The following is an 18,181-nucleotide window of genomic DNA, read 5'->3' as shown; positions in this document are numbered from 1 at the left end:
TCTCTTTATTTGTAAATCTTACTAGTCAATTTCTAATGATATTTAATTTCTTTTATTAATTATTCATGAATAGAACTAAACTTCAACTATGCATTAGTTGTTCTACTAAATTTTTAGTTTCAATATTTTATAAAATGTGTAAAAGGAAAATACGTTGATGGTATTATGGTAAAATAGCAGTTATCTGCTGCTTCACGCGCAGTTTCCTAATAAAAAAGTGATATATCGTGGGTAACTCCTTTTTAGTAACGTTCCAAAACTTCCTGATATAAATAATAATCATTGAAGGATGTCCAATCTTCTGATACATTTTAGATTTAAGAGTTAAACAGTTTTAATAGGTACCTGTGAAACAACTCGAATTTTTTTCCAGTATTACATGATTATTGATTGAATAACTAAAACTGTTACTGTAATAACTTGTGTATTTTAGGACATTTTAGAGGAATCCTAAGGTTAAAGAACTGAGCGTTTTAGCTAACGAATTTACGGTGAAATAAATAGTAGGGCTCAATGTAGTATTGAAACTAAGTAAACAACACATATTAAGTGAAATCGCGAATGGTTTTATTACAAGCTATGGGCATATGCACTTCTGATTCGCATGAACTATTTATCCGACATCATGGTTTCTTTTGTATTACTGTCCCGATCAAGAATATGTATCGGAACCAGTTTTAAAAGTCTACATAGGTCAAAGAGGACATACTTAAGACCCTTGTAAATTACTTTAGGTTTAGATAGTTTTAGTTCCATGGTTGAACTTGACCATAAACTTTTAACCATTCTACTATACTTCCGGTGTAAGGCATTTCCAGTGCCATAAATGTTCTAAGAAGTCTACTTCTGTAAAAAAACCTGTTTAATCAATTCTAGTTTATTGCATACCTAATGTGTGTTAATATCTACAGTAAAAAGTACATTTTGACTAAGACTGTACATTTAGTATATAATATATTGTATATAATTGCTATTATTACACGTATAATATTACATTATGCTAAGATACATAATATGTATCAATTCATGTGAATATCAAATACTATAATTTATCCTCTAAGAAAATAATCTAAAATATCATGACAGAACTAAATTTCCTGTATAATTCCCATGTGACAATATATATATATATATATATATATATATATATATATATATATATATATTGAACCGATGTATCTGTGATACACGTAAAAAAAGAATAACCGTATAAACATGTCCAATTGGTCATAAAAATAACAAAAAAGATGTTGTCTCAATACTTGGGCTTTTTGTAACCTTAAGATATTCTAAAAGTGGCAGTCATTAGTTAATTGCTACTTTAAATTCAAGTGGCTTAGTCGCACATAAAGTTAAAACATATCTTTGTTTATTTGTAAGACTTTGTAAAATTATAATAAACTATAGATAGATCAGTCTTATTCTAACAAACTTTGCATGATTAATGTTAGTGAACAAGAAATAATACATATAGAGTTTACAAGCAAAGGAGTCCACTAACTACTTTTAAAATTAAATACGACGATTTAAAAATATTTTGAGCATGTTCAAGTATAAATTATGAAAATAATAAATGATAAGAAGCGCCACATTCTGAAGATCTTAGCATTCTCTTGTGCAACATTCGTCTTGTAAGGTCGGCGTATTCTCAAATAAATTTAAAATCAGTAATCAAGCCCCTTTTAATATAAAAAAATGTCATATCCTCTCTTAAAAGAATGCTTTTACTTACTGAAGATAATCCTAAGAAGCTCATTAACGCTAAATGACACTTTAGTGAACATGAAAACTATATATCATACATTATCTGCTGTATTTATAAAGTTATTAGATATTATGGAGTACTCAACTGATTTAAAATATTTTATATGATATCACAACATTGAAAAGGAATTTCATTTTCTGATGTATTTATTACTATATAATTCATAAATAAAAAGTAATATTTGTGATAAAATATGTTCGAGTTTCTTAATAAATGTAGATTTAAATAAATCCACTGCTATTATCCATCATATACTAATAAACTTTGGATTGAAGAAAACCATTTATCCATGAACAGTTTTATATTGAGAACGAAAGATCATTCCCGTACAAAAGTTTCTTTTAATAAAGTATCACTAATATTAATGAACTTTGAAGTATGGCTGAGTGCTTTTTCCGAACTTTAAAGTTTCAACGTAATTGCTTCTTTATTAGAAGGGTTGTCAAAGGGTTCCCGTGTAACATGAATACCTAAAATACTTCAGTTGTTCTCTGCATCTTTGTATGTAATTCGCTGAATAACATTTAAAACTTCTCTTGTATTAGCTTGTATTTAAAATTACCAGGTAAATCCTCATTTGATATTCAAACGATCAAGAGAATTTATACATTTTAATAAACTGCTAATTTACATAACCCACACACTTTATTATTTAGTTGGATTGTATGAAACAACCATAGAAAACGTAAGGCTATACTTATACGGGACAGTATGCTCAGTTGCTGTAGCTAAAATACCATCAGTCATGGAATCGTGTGTAGTGGATTTTTCTAAACACCTACAGAAGAAGTTTGAAAGGCGTTTTAAAGTTTCACGGATGCTTATGAACTTAAGGAGAGTGGAATTAGATTCACTGCATCTTAGAATCTAGTTTTAATGTTCACTCAGTTTCCGTTAGAATTAGCTGTTTTCCAGAATACCGAACGTAAAGCCAATTACAAACAATTATGAACGACGTTACGCGACTTAGTATGCGTCCTACTGTATGCGATGGTACTTGATGGTCGTGATAATGAAGCAACTTTCTGACACAACTTAGTGGACAAATTAAAGGGGTCATTTCCGATATAAATAATTATTCTGTGGAGTGGAGTGTTGAGTGTTTTGCGTGATGTAAGGATGGTTAGTATAATGGCGACCAAGCAAGTTTTGTCTCTAAAGTACAACACTAAGGTAACATCCTGAGATGATCACTTGGTGTGATATCTAGTAACCTCAGATCGTAGCAGAGGATTTTTATTGGTTAGCGCCTGACATCTCGCCTGGTTAAAAGAATCGGGACTACGGTGTTACGAAGCAAATATACGACCTTTGTTGGAGTCGTGGAATTTGAATAGGACCGTCCATTAGTTAGAGACAGGTGGATTTTGAGTCGCATTGTGAGTAACTGTCATATATTATGGTACTGGGAATTGAGTTTTAGGTTAACAACAAACACGAGGGTGGCTACCATTAAACCCCTCCCCCTCCCAAGCGACACTCTTATGTTCTTCTCCCCAGTCTTTTACATTCTGTGGTGAGTGTGGCTTGTGTAGTTTATTTTCCTTGTTTTGTGCAGTGTCATGGTTTGTGATTGGTCTGACCACTCTGGATCCCCCGGGACCTGTTTGAGTTGGTTTGAAGTTCGACCAGTAAAGTTGTTGATTTTTTATCATTCACTGCCATATATATCCTTGTAAGTTAAAGTTTTCTTAAAACCTGAAAAAGAACAGATCCAATCTTCGAAATATAGTGTTCTATTTTTGTAATATGTAACGATTACAAATATTCCAAAGTCCTTTTACCTTTTTACTGCCTCATATATTTACTTTATTGGAAATTTAAAAATGTCGAATTGATCTCAAATGTGTTTTTATTTGTCGCCACGCTTGGTGGCAAGGGCTTATCTCCCGTTTAAATGACAGATAATTATCAATGAGAATAGATGGACAATAGATTAATTCTTACACTAAATCATTTAATAATCAAATGCAGACATTCTAAACCAGACTAAATCACAATGATTTTATGCAAAAATTCACTATAAATTCACGAAATTATTCAATAAATTAAAAGAGCAGTTAAAAACTTGCCAAACAGGCAAATTTAGCTCACTGTACTAAGATATTTTTAAGAACTCCATTATAATATTACACTTTATACTTGTGACATCCTGTAACATGTCATCGTAAAATTATAATATTGTTGGTGAACTTGTAAAAGTTGTATTTTCATTCTAACGGCTTCAATTCATTCAAGAGGTCTTTTTAAAAGGTTAATTTGTTTATCTCTTATTCTTCTCCATCAAATAGAACGTACACTTCTTCTATGAAGCACGTCGTACAATCAGTAGTCCAACGAGGTATCGCAGATTATAATCGGAAAATATATGAGAAAATTGAGGTGATATAACCAAATTACAGGCGTTGAAAACTTGACATTTCCGTAGGGCAGTCGTGTAAAAACATTTTGAACTTTTCATTTGTGTTTTATCTCATTTAAATTTAAAGTTCAATTTTTCATTTTTTTATTGCATTGTAGTTTTAATTACAATCAATACTAATTGTTTTCTATTCTATATTTGAAAGGTATACTTTTAGAACAAACAGGACGTTCAGTTTTGTGGGATTTATGAACCTAAACATATTATCAACAAATAAAAAGCCCAAAAGCGTAAAATAATAAATAATTCAGTTTTATATTGTCACAGGAGAAAAATCACTGCCGATTCTAAGCTTGTGGATTGGCTAAACACGAACGTACGATACCGTAGTAGCGATGCGGAAATGATAAACGGGGCATACAGTTTAAAGGCTGGATGGATCTAGTGTGTCCATTGTATTGATTTATAGTAACCACTGTTTCGTTTATTTACTCTTTCGACCCGTTTCTGTAATTCAGCTTTGGAGCTATTTTTTTCTAAAACGAAAACAATACTAAGTCGGGCATTGTTATTTGTATTGCTATAAAGCGTGGGCCACAAAGATATAATACGGCAAGTTTAAAGAATCGTTTAAATATTTCCGTCAGTTTTTCATGACATATGTTGATAACAAAGTAACATTTGCAGTTATGATTCCAATTCAGTAGTATAGTTGACACAATATACTAACGAGTGATATCATTGAATATCTTTGTAACAATGTATGATGTTCACTATAATCGTTGAGGATAATAAACTAATGAAGAAATATCCTTATCCACATTTCATTACAAGTCTCTGAATCATTGGAACAACACTTACTTGAACGCATAGCTGAGTCAGTGACATATGGTGACTCGCTTAATTAGTTCTGAATTTCGTAGTTGCCAATAGGATACACTTAAACAACTCTGAATAAACGTCTCTTCTCATCAACTAAGGTCAATAATTCGTCTTTGAGGTGCATTATTCTCAACTACGTCTGTTCTCTTTGCACCCGACGTGGAGGCTCCTAAATACTCGCCGCGTGTCCAAAAAACAAAATTTCTTATCTTCGATTATGGGAGATTATGGGGCATACAAAATAGCTCCCTCCCCATAGGTCTATCTATTTGGAGACAATATTTACAAATCATATGAAAATATAAAATTAGCTTTGAAATTACAAGAAAAATCTCTCAAGTTACTTTAATTTCCATATCGGCTTCAAGCATTCCAATGTTTTTAAAAGGACATTCTCTGTTTATCCTTCTTACGTTAAATAATATTTTATTTTTTTACACATAGATAAAGACAACATATAAAACATTGTATAAGGTCTCTACACTATAATCTATGAATACCGCGAATTGTAATAATACTATGTATTTTACAATTATGTCCAAATAAATGACATTTTAGTGTTTTTTGAGGACTAACACATTGTCTGACAACAGTTATTTTTAAACTGTTTGTAAATTTAACTTTATAAATTTTATGCAATGTGAGAACTGTATAAAAAATTATTTTAAACATACTAACAAAAAGTGCTTTAATTGTTATTGCTTAGGCTAGTAGAGGCAAATCATTACATCTCGAATATGATTATGGGAAATTTCAGATACATAAAAAAAGTAAATCTGATGCATTAAAACTTACTAGACTCCGTACTATTCTGTATAAAACCATCTCTCTTATGTTAGATACTATATTCGTAAAAATAATTCTTACACTGTAACAGTTTTATTGCACTTCAGTTAAGTCAGAAATCAAGTTAACTATCCTGCCTTTCACATTCGATGCCCTACAGTGTTCATGCATTAATAAAATTTTATTTATTTTTGAATAAAGGAGGACCCTCAGAATGGGGACGACTTTGTTCAAGCCAGCAAGTTCTAAATGACCTCCCTTTGCTAACTACAAAATAATTGCTCTGTCAAAACTTTTAATGAGATCGTTCGTAGTTAAACCTTGTACGCAATTTATTCTTCATTTGCAGCCTTTAGATTATATTAAACAAATAATATGTGATTCGTTTTAGCCAGTTATACTCTTTATGCCGATTCCGGGAGATAACTTTAAAACATTAATAGACAGGATTTTTCTGGACATTAGCCATCGTTCAGTGATACAACAAATCAGTAAGACTACGTTTCGAGGTCTGCAATCTGATCTCTTCTTCAGGTAAATAACTAACCTAACACATTATTACAATCTAGGTTAAAATAAAGAAATCATAACAGAGCGTTGTGACACACGTAAGTCAAGATTCCATAACGACGGTAACCTAAAATATAAGTTCATCCACTTGTTAACTTCCAATAAAAGAAGAGCATTTCGGCAATTTATTTTTACACAATTGGCAGTTTTTCGGATGCATTTACTTAGTTCAAAGTATATGACACCTTAAATAAAAGTTTCCACAACATGGATGCCAATAAAGTTACAAATTGTTGTATAAGCTCTTTTTTAATTATAGATAAAGATAAATGAAGCAGCTAATGATATGATGTGTGCAGTTTACTTAAGTAAAAACTTTAAAACCAAATAGTATAAACCAATATATTGCGGCTTATAAAGTGAAACTAACTAATACTATTATACGTGTATGGAGTACTTTTTAATTATAAAGATTTAAAATAATAGTTAATTAGTATAAATATTCTTAAATGTTGACCATATCTGAGAAACGTAATAATATAAAACATTAAATGTGACTAAAGGCCAGATATGGCACTCTGCTATTAGGAACGTGACATAAACACCTGATTACGGTCTTTGTTTCAGAGCTTTAAACAAAGAATACTATTGTTGGAATATACGTATTTCATATTACTCTTTTACTTTCCTTTTTCTTCCTTACTCTAATTATATTGGTCACAAACTGAAAATCTTTGTTTTATTTAAATTCAACTGTAGTCTTATTATAAACTATTGACTGGATTAAACTCGGTTACTTTAGCTGATATGCCATCATTTAATGCAGAGGTCATTCAAATTTTAATAAAACATGCTGTTTGCGACTATATTCATTGATACAGAACAATATGGATACAACATATTATGATTTTCATAAAGTATATTAAGTATGATTTTCAAATAGAGACCAAAACTACTGTACAAACACTACCACACAACAATTATTAAACGTACCCGTATTTAAAAATTTCTTATATGTCCCCCCCTAAATACAATAACATTTATAGAATAAACTTTGGGAAAATGCAGCACATGGGTTTAATATTATTGTGTTGACGGGTATTGAAACATACGTATAATGAAACTCATAAATGCCTCCGAAAATTTAAATTAGACGTAGACTGGTTTGATTTTCAAAGTTACGTATTTTATTAAGATTAAAAAAGAACATATGAAGCAAAGAGATGGATTTGTAAACGAATTGTGTTTCTAATTAAACTGTGAATATGTACACCGGATATTGTTAGTAGAATCGGACCAAAACGCAGGGACATTCCAATTTATAACCCTCCGCACACCGCCCGACACAGATTACTTCATTATTCAATTTGTGTGCCTCGTATATCAGTACAGTGAAATATGTAGCACTGGGAATAAAAAATTACAAAATGGTAAAAGCTAGCAATTTGTATTACGGATTTATTCTTCCTGTTTATTTGTAATAATATTGAATTAAAAATACCGAAACAGGAATAAATAATAACTTATTATTAGATTTACAACATATAATACTCTTCATGGAAAGCATAAACCGTGTTCGTTCCTATTTTAAATTTATGTTATTTCTCTAATGTCACTAGTACTTGGATTTGACTGATTATACTTAAAGTGGTTTACACGCGTAGCTCCTACTTTTTTTCAAATGAGTTGCAATAGGGATAGGTCGGACTTAATAATTTAGAGAGTAGCTAATTTAAAACATAAAATTAATACACGTGAATAATATAAAATACGGCTTACACTTTTTGCACTTTGGAATAGAATGTTAAGTGACTTGTAGAGTTTACTATGCATGTTATATTATTATATATTAGGTAGATATACCTAACCTAGCGTGTAAATGAAAAATCCTTTTTGAAGCAGTGTTATATTATCAAATTTATGGCAGTACTTGATTTTTTAAATTCCATCCGAAGTATTTTTAACTCATCAAAATTTAAACATATTCCCTGAAAGTAATACTACAGGGTGTTCATTTGAAAACTTCAAACTCGTATGAAAAGACTTATAGCCTAAGTATCGAAATTCTGTAAACGGGAGTGTACGGTACTAATTGGAGCAACAACAAAATATTTTCAAAATGGGGGTGCTCACTCCCATACTCCTCTGTACCCAAAGCCAAAATTTTGAAATAGCAACTAATACGTTGTAACAACTCAAATTAAAGCTCATAAAAATGCTGTATTTTGGTAAAAAAAATTGAAATCGGCAAAGCCAAGGTATCAACACCCAATAGTATAATTTCTTACACAACAATTATTAGTCTACAAACAACTGTACTACTGCTAATAACAACACAATTACTCACTGAATACTGTTGTAAATCATTTGTAAACTTCAAATCAAATGTTCAAATTTGGTAGCCATTGTTGTTGAAGCAAATGAATAACCTATTTTAAAAATCTTGCCTAACCTCTCTAAAAGTTTTTTCTCCCATACAGAATTTTGATACTTGGGCTATATGTGTTTTAATATGAGTTTGAAGTTTACAAATGAACACCCTGTATACACATGTTTTGTATACTGTAAGAAGATTGTTTATACCAACACTTTAAACACTATCTTACATCAGTGAATGATCCATCATTAACACCGCGTTTATTTTATTACCTGAATTTCCACTACTAAGAAAAGTAAACATAAGAAAACTGCATGCATCGACCGTAGACTCGAACTTTTTCGATGAATAATACAATGAAATCTAACACTATTTCAAATGGAAAATACTGGTCATTTTGAAAACTAAATTTTATTTTAACAACGCCTCATTAGCTATAGAATTTTGTTTTATAGGACAAAACCACACCAGGTGTCCCAACATGAGTCGTATGATAGTGCCCAATATGTACACGATAACTTAATTTCAGCTTAATTATATAACAGAAGCTTACAAGCGGTAGTGTATGAAACTATATAACAACGAAACACAATTCGTGTTACAAAGAACATGTTTCATGCAACACTTAATTATTAATTTGATTGTATTTTCACAGTAAATGATAAATGTTCAGAATATATTGTTACAAAGTTTAGTCATACTACATCGTTATCTGTTCGTCTATAAACCGACTATACTATAATTTTACATTTTTTTATGAGTATTACGCATTACATAAAGGAGGAGATAGATCTAGATGGATATAGTTCTTAGAGAAGAAGAAAAAGTTAAATATGGACATTTTCTCGTGTAAACTGTATCCTGATAACTACACATGAGATATGTGGATTGCGGATATTCTGTGTCCACAAGAGAACTAAAATTGAAGCATGAGTTAGTTATGAGTTCAATACATATTCCGTTTTTTTTTTTTTTTTGTGTGTGTAAAAACAGTTAAACAGATATGATTTGTGAACAGAATTACACAACTAACAACCATAATATTTTTTTCATAGTCCTACTCTGTAACCGAACTACATATTTTCAAATAGTCAATCAAATTTTCAAGTTGGTATGTTTTTAGTTAATACATGTACATAATGTCAAAATTTTGAGGGACTAGTTTTCTGGGAGTGACCTGCCACCAACGCGAGCGTAAAGAGTTCTCAACAACATTCAGAGTCTCTGGGGCCTCCGACATTACTTGTACGTGTCGAGTCAAGTGGAATCTCGATCAACGCACCACATTTTCAGACCAACGGTCTAGTTGTAACTTATGGACATTGAGTTTTTCGTAATAAGAAACATTTCATAACTAATTCTAAAATTCATTTGTGTCCATTTTGGAAATGCACTCTATTCTACAACTTCCTTCTCTTGTAAATGCCACCATGTGGATCACGTTTTACATTATTGGTTTCTTATATTATACAAGACTAAAACGCTAAATCGAATGACAGCATTAAGAACATCATCGTTTGGATTCGGAAAAACATACAGTCACTTATATCCTAAGAACTAAACTTTTAATGTATCCGAACAAACTTAAAATACTTAAAGTTTCATAGAAAACCACGAATTAAGAAAAGTATTGTATTTAATACTGTTATAAAGTTATATTAAATAATATATAATCATTAGACTAAACAATATGTTGAAATATATTAAGTAGAAATGTATAGAGAACGAAATAATTTATTTCTCGATTACTAACTATGAGGTATATTATGTTACATGTTACTCATGGGATAGATGTGTATAATTATCGAACATTTTACTTAGCATAATACTACACTGTACTTTTAGAGTCTAAAGCCACGTTAATCTAATATATTCTCAAGTATATAAAGTATTATATGCATGTACGTACAATCTTCCATTATGTAATTTAAAATCAAATGTACCAGGTAACTACAGGTTTACTATTGATTGTAGTTATCTAATAATAAGAATTTTATCTCGACCAGTGTAAACATAGTCGATTAAAGTTTGTTTTCACACGCCAAATAAAGCGTACATGTAGTAACTAATTATGCACAATACTAATTTAATTTTCAAATCTAATTACTGCACCATATTGCGAATTGTACATTAAATAAAATGTGTAAAGGGTTTAACAATGTTACGAGCGCCCGAGAACTGTGTTTATTGTGATCACGTGTGTTGCTGTTGTGTAGATAACTGAACAACCGCCAGCTTACATGTGGGAACGGGCAGTTCGTTATTGTGGGCAGCAGACCCTGTCGCTGTCCCACATCCGATTCTTGAGCTGGCTGTTGTTGATCCCCTGCTCCGAACTGAATTCAATTATTCAAATGTTGACCGAACTTGTTTAGTTCAAAGTATTTTTAGCAACATTTCTTCCATTTGCGATAGTGTTGAAACATTTTCTGGTAGGATCTATTAAAACTATTGCCACATCCATAAAGAACAATTACGTACTTTTTATGTATGTCTGGATTTATATATGATTATGTGGTTGTCATGTATATATAATTTCAAATTTTTATAAATAATAAGCTAGTATGTAAATAAATCTATACATGTTAACATGGTAGGCACGTTCTTTTATATTTAAGTGACATGGACCGATATGTATATTAAATATAATTATAAAATATTATATAAAATTAATCTATTTTTGGGTGAAATGGATCGATAATTTTATTATTTTGTTATTACAACTCAGACAAAGTCAACGGCAATGTTTAACTAAATATTGTAGATCATGAGGCAAAATATTTATTAATTGTTTTAAAATAATAAGATTATATAATAGATGGTGCATAGTAATTGAATATAGAAATAATGAAACTTCTAACACACCTTTACTAAATTATAAATCCTTTTATTTATAAAAATATCATTTCACTCCATTTTTAAATCCAAATAGGACAGATATGCTGGCGAAATTGCAATTTTAGACCTTTAATTTGGTTCAGAATTTAAGTGATATACAAAATGGACATAAGCATAAAGGAAAGATATTACCCGCTAGTTATTTTCAGATGTAGTTTTCTTTCTTGCCTACGAATACAGTGAAATACAAAAAATACAGTAAAGTTTGCTACATTTTTTATTATATTTCGTCCGAAATTCCGTCCTTTACAAATATTTATATAATGTGATTAAATAATGAAAACTTTATTCCTATTCATAGGTAAATAGGACTAACTCTTCGGCACGCGTAAAATTTGAAAAGTATCAGCTCAAATGGAGGAATGCATTAAATGAAGAATTTGGGGAAGTGATTCTTGTTCGTTATAAAATACTGTGAAGATCATCTAGAAATTACTGGCACGAATTGAAGTTCTTTGTAAGTTTCTTTTCCGGTTTAGAGTATATTTTTTTGTTAAAATACTTAACTAGAATCTTAGTTCTTGCTTTATATTCTTTAATAAATACTTAAATAAAGTAAACCAAGATTTAAATACTGACATTACGAAAATACATGAAAGTGAACGTCTTGATAGGCATTGAAAACCCCTGGCGGATGTTTTGAAATTTAACTGTCTAAAATGTAGTAATTAATTTAAAGGAGTATTTTTACATTAAATATACTTCATACAATTACGTATTATCTTTTATTAACTTTTTTATATACAAACGAATAAATTGTTCAGTATTATACAAACTTTAAATTTCAAATAAACATACACATTAATTAAAAACCCCCCATGCTCTACCAAAATGACTGTGCGTCACCTCTCCCAAAAGTTTTAAAATAAAAGACTCCGTTAAGTAATTTTGATTTGCAAACTTTTAAAATAATTTTAAGCAGAATACAGGCGGCATATGAATAATCTAAAGACATTTCAATTTTAAATTTTATTTTCATATCTGTATTTGTTAAAAATATATATGGAATTTTTACCTTGTGTATGGGCAAACACATTTAAATTTTATTGCCGGTGTACTAAACATATTATTTTGTTTTCATACTTTTTACTTATTCATTTGAAATATTTATGCAATTATCAAATGTGTGAGAAGGAACAGGATTTTTTCCGAACGTCTGACATAGTTAAGTAATACAATAATCAGTTATATTTGGCAAATGTCAGAAAAATTATATTTCCTTTCACAAATATTCCATCGTCGAAAAAAACTTCAAACATGGAATAAATGTTTTAATATATATTTTTTATTGAGCACTATATTTATGAAGTATTGTGATAACAATTTGTGGTTGTTATGAGGGGAACAGTAATAACATGTGGTTAAGTGGATCTCATAAATGGTATAGAGAAAGTTACAACAGTGTCCACTAAAACATTTTACAGCCTTTTAGGAAGATGAAAGCGGAAGATGAAATCGTAAACAAATCCTTCCTTAAGTATTTCCGCCCCATTACTGCGTATTTTGTAATGTTGAATTTTGTATAAAAAAGTTTTATTTGCTAATGTTTAGGACATAAAACAGTGTTTATTTTATATCATTATTTCATGTAACTTACACTTACTTACAATTATTTTTACGAAACTTATAACAGCTATGAACATACGAACATTATACGATTAACTCCATAACTGAAAGATAGAATATGTTACTGCATTATTTTCATTATTTTACTAATATATCAGTTCACATACGAGTATTCCTATTAGACTACACTAAAACCTAACGAAACAAAGTAAGGACTAAATCGTTTGTTTTATTCATCGTACAAATATGTAATAAGAACAAGTAACTAAGTTTCTATGCCTATTCTCCACCTAAGTAAGATTGTGATACTGAGATAAGATCTAACATTAGGAGTAATTAAGGATGTCATACCTATCGATAAGGATTTCCGTTGATGTCCCCAATGCTGCCGCAATCGCCTTAACAAGAAGTTGTCAGTTGGGAGTATGGGTCTTTTTTTGCTAAGTGACTCTACTATTGACTTGATGTCATAAGTGAGTTATCTGGGCGATGTTCTTGATAAGGGTCTTAATTAGGGAAAATATTTGAGAAGAATCGTTGCGATGGATAGATGGTCCTTATTGTGATAGGTAGTTTTAGGAGGGGGGGGGGCGAGGCTACTAAATTGTTCTTAGGTCTCTGTGATTAGACATCTCTTGAAGTTGCAGGTCAAGAGGGCGGTGACCATGTTTGCAAACCTGCTAAGGAATCATTAGAATCTGCAGAATCAACAGTGTGTTTGTTTGTTGGATTCTTCGTAATGAGAGGATTTGGAGGAGCGAAAGAAGCTGATACTGTACAAACCTGGGCTCGGTGGCTAACATGACAGTGAAGCCCTTTTGTGAAATTTCTAGGTTCGAATACTGTAGGCGTATCTAATGTGGGTGCACATCAACATGTGAAAAGGTGGAGATTGCATATGGACTTAAGAATGAATAGACTCTTAAATTACCCGCATCTTATCATCTGTTTGTTCCTTTATTAGATCGTTGTATTCTCAGGTTGTGGGTCTAATTATGGGACATGGGCATCTAAGGCACCATCTTTATAGGATAGCATTTTTGGGGATGTTCCGCTCTGCAGATTATGTAATGGAAAGAGAACTGCTGAACACTTGCTTTTTCAGTGTCCTGTGATAGTAAGAGAGCATTGAGCAATATTTTGCATTCTGAGCGAGGTTGCTGAATTTCCCTAGGGGAAGCTGACCCGTTCTTTTCCACATTTTGTGGAATTGCTGAAATTGTAAACTGGTTAGCTTAAAATTCTTATGCCGAAGAATGAATAAGGCCCTTTGGTCTTCAGTGCATATTAGAAGTTGCTCCTTAGAATAAAAAGTCTCTGTCGATAATGCCTCCACTGAATGAAGTCTATGATGTTCCAGAACATCAAAAGGATGGTTTCGATGAGGTTCTACTGAATGACGGCATAATATTCCGTAAGCGTTAGACCACTCACTAAATATTGAAATTAAATTTATTGGGAAAATGTCTGTCCAACGAGAGATAAATAACATGCCCTTCTTGAGGTTGGACTTTACTGACACATCTGCATATCAGTGAGGTAATACAATCATGTCTTAAAATGCTTCATTTTACTGGTTTTTTTATCATCTACGTGTTAGAAAACATTTAATTTTTTGTCAACGATACGAAGCGAGTTTAACGTATCACACAGTTGTATAAAAAGATCAGTAACAATGTAAAAAGCTTTAGTTGATCTCTCCGTAACAATACACTGTTATATCAGTGTGTGAGTGATACATGATTTTAACAATTAATTTTGTTTATCGACAATAGAAGGCCTTTGAAAGGATGTGTTTGTTTTGATTATCTGCATTATAAAGGGTTCTGTAAATGAAATAATCATTTGTCGAATAATTTCACAATACATTTTTATAACTTCAAAGGATTAAAATCAAATGAAATAACACAATATTGAATCATAATTGAGGAAATGAAATGAAAAATGTCTTTATTGGAGGCGATGTTAGGACTATAAAGTCCTCTCTACCACTTAACCTCGTAAAAAATTAAAAGAGAGAGTTAAGGAGAGAGTTTTAATGAGATTTATTTCTGCGAATCAGTTCTACTATGTCCAGTGGCCTCTATTTAAGAAATGGATTTATTAATGTATGAGATAAGAATTACGTGCTACAATTCCATGGATGTTAACTTACTTGCTTATTGAGTAACTACCTAGAAAAGGTTGTTTCGCTTGACCATGTGCCCTGTTAGTCCATGTACCCAATATAAGCAAACTATGGAAGCAAAGGAGTGGAAGAGGAAGATATTACTGAGAAATAAATTCTCACCTGATTCAGCTTCTCACCAGACATGACCATTTCAGAGATTATTTTGTAGGATAGGTTTTGAAACTGTTACGGGGCGTTCTATGAATCCTCTTCCTATATTAAGTGAGCAAGTGAAAGAAGACAGCAAGAATCCGTAGGTCACCTTTGTCAGACAATACAGCCCAGAAAACAATCTCTTATCCGAAGCGTTAAGTGGGTTTCTCTGTATGTGTAAAGAGTAATATAACTAAAATAATATATATTTAGTTAATATAGTAAAGTAAATATTGTTATTTTATTCTTTAGAATGTCACCAAAATTATAGTTAATATTATAACGAGGGGGTATTTAACAACATATAAGTGGCAAAATAGAAAACAATTTACTTTATTTTTTCAATTCCTATAAGTTTTATATAATTTTTATAACCTACCAAGTTTATATACATACAGTAAAACTTGGATGGTTTCCACATTTTTATTTCAAGTTTTGTATAGATTGATCTTTCATCTCGGCCTGTTGACACTCAATTCTGTTTATTTCATTCTTATGATGTCTTATGTATATAGATATAAGAAAAAAACACAGCTCCCCGGTAGACAAAAGAGAAATTGTGGAAAACCTACTAAGTTGGATATTTCAATAACGCGTGGAAAAATGTCATGTTTAGTGATACACTTTCATAAAATTTACATTTGTCTTTGTACTAATAATGTTTAAGGAAATTTTAAATCTAGTCATTTTTTTCTCGAAATATCTTGTTGCATGATACATTGAAAATTTGTTTAAATAAGTTTTCTTACATAGAAGTGTACAATGAAAGTCCAAATACAAAGTCACCAAACGATGATAGGTATTTAAGCTGCATCTGCTAATATGTCGCATGTTAAAATGGCAAAATGGTCATTCGGAAATTTATTTATTCAGCAATTTTCTCAATGCCATCATGGTTACCCATTAGAACAATCTAAAACTGTAAAGTTTTTAAATTTAATGTTAAATAATCGTTCAGCATGTTTTAAATACAATGTCATAAGATTTGAGTTTATATGCGAAATTTCAGATCAATCGTTCAATGTAAAGCTATGTATTTTTGCGCCATAACGATATACAAACGCAGTAAGTTATGCGGGGTTGGAATGACTGGTAGGCAACCTGTAACTTAGTAATGGAACAAATCGCAGTATACGTAAATAGTTTTATAACTGAACAGGCATATTCGTGTTGTAATGTGGATTGCAGACGTATGGCGACGCCTACCTAAGGATTGGGTTTTCAGTAAATGATTCTCATACATGAGGATTTATTGTGAGCTGTCACGATTTATCAAGTATTTTTTTTTAATCGGTAAACCTTAAAAGAATTAACCATTTGAAAGAGTTTACCATTTAAAAGCTGTGAGGATTACTTATGGTTTTGGAATGTCAATATCAATGTCTAAGGACTACAGCAAAGATGAAAATCCGCATGGTGTACTAGGTACAAAACAAACATCTTTATAATTGCTGGTCATAGTACTAAAGGCTTTTTATAAGAACTAGTGGAACAAGCTTGAACAAAACTCTAGTTTGAATCATACCACATTGTATATAATGTGATAATAAGAAATCCAGTGTTTAAAATTAAAAAAAAGGTTGATGTACTTTTACAAATAAAATTGAAAGACAGTGATTGTATAAATGTATATTTGTAACCAAAATAAACCCACTAAAAGTTGGAGAGATTGGTTACAATAATCTCCAGCACGAGAGCTAACCTTAATACTGTGCGCCTCTCTGTGCCGTCAGCACCGACCGCTCTCAGACGTCAATGTCGCTTATGTGCTGAAACACTCAATTTGTCCCTGTCAGGCCCTCTCCTCATCGTCACCCGTCCCTTGATCCTTATAAATGTACCGCACTTTGTCACTCCCCTACCTAATAGGTTCTGTCTCATATCTGTCATTACAATGACTCAGAACTGCCTTATTATTCATTGATTACTTTCAAAAGTGCTTTGAGTACATTCAAAGACAATGCCCTGAAAATATTAGTTTACTATAACTATTTGAATGATTGCAATTACTTTCCAAGAATGACTACGTACAGAGATGACAATGAAATATATCTTAGCTTGCTATATTTCTTGGAAATGTTTGCAATCGGGATTTAAAAATGAAAAAATGCAATTATAATAACAGAAAGAATATAAATTTTTAGTTTATGACATTAACATTTTAAATCAACAATAATAATACGTTGTCTGCATAGGTCTATCACAGTAATCAGTTCAATATGTTCTATGGTAGTCAATCATTCCTGCCGTCTCTTGACTTCACACAGATCTCTCAAACTAGACTGTGATTACCATTAGTTTATCTTAACACTCTCATTCAATCACAATATTGTTTAACTGGGTATATTTATAACGACTGTATATTTAAAGCAATGGGGACACTAACCCTTTTCTGGTGAAATAAAAGCTTAGGTACCTTTCGTTTTTGCCAAGCAGATTTCTAGAATTGAGCAAACCGTGGCCAGTAACAATTATTGAATTGGCAATGAGTACATTCACAAATAACATTTTAATGGTTTCCAATTTCAAATTCACATATGGCTATGTACGTAGGTGAGGTGTTAGTCATAGAGATGAAGGAGAATGGTTCTTGCTCAACAACAGTTTCTGTCACGGTTACTACAATAAACGGTAGGGCTCACGAGGTGCATGCGCACTAAACGCGTGACGTCACTTTGCAAGCCATTTCCATTTTTGCTCAACAGTTTCTGT

General features: G+C 31.3%; 1 protein-coding gene across 3 annotated transcripts in view; it reads left to right on the top strand.

Annotated features, from left to right (window-relative positions):
* The window catches only part of LOC124372502 (atrial natriuretic peptide receptor 1), an 884,633-nt gene that overhangs the window by 557,480 nt on the left and 308,972 nt on the right, over positions 1 to 18,181 (top strand). The gene's annotated exons all lie outside the window — the stretch shown is intronic.

This window comes from Homalodisca vitripennis, chromosome 1 (assembly GCF_021130785.1).
Source record: "Homalodisca vitripennis isolate AUS2020 chromosome 1, UT_GWSS_2.1, whole genome shotgun sequence".
Lineage (NCBI taxonomy): Eukaryota > Metazoa > Arthropoda > Insecta > Hemiptera > Cicadellidae > Homalodisca > Homalodisca vitripennis.
This window is presented reverse-complemented; position numbering and strand designations above follow the sequence as displayed.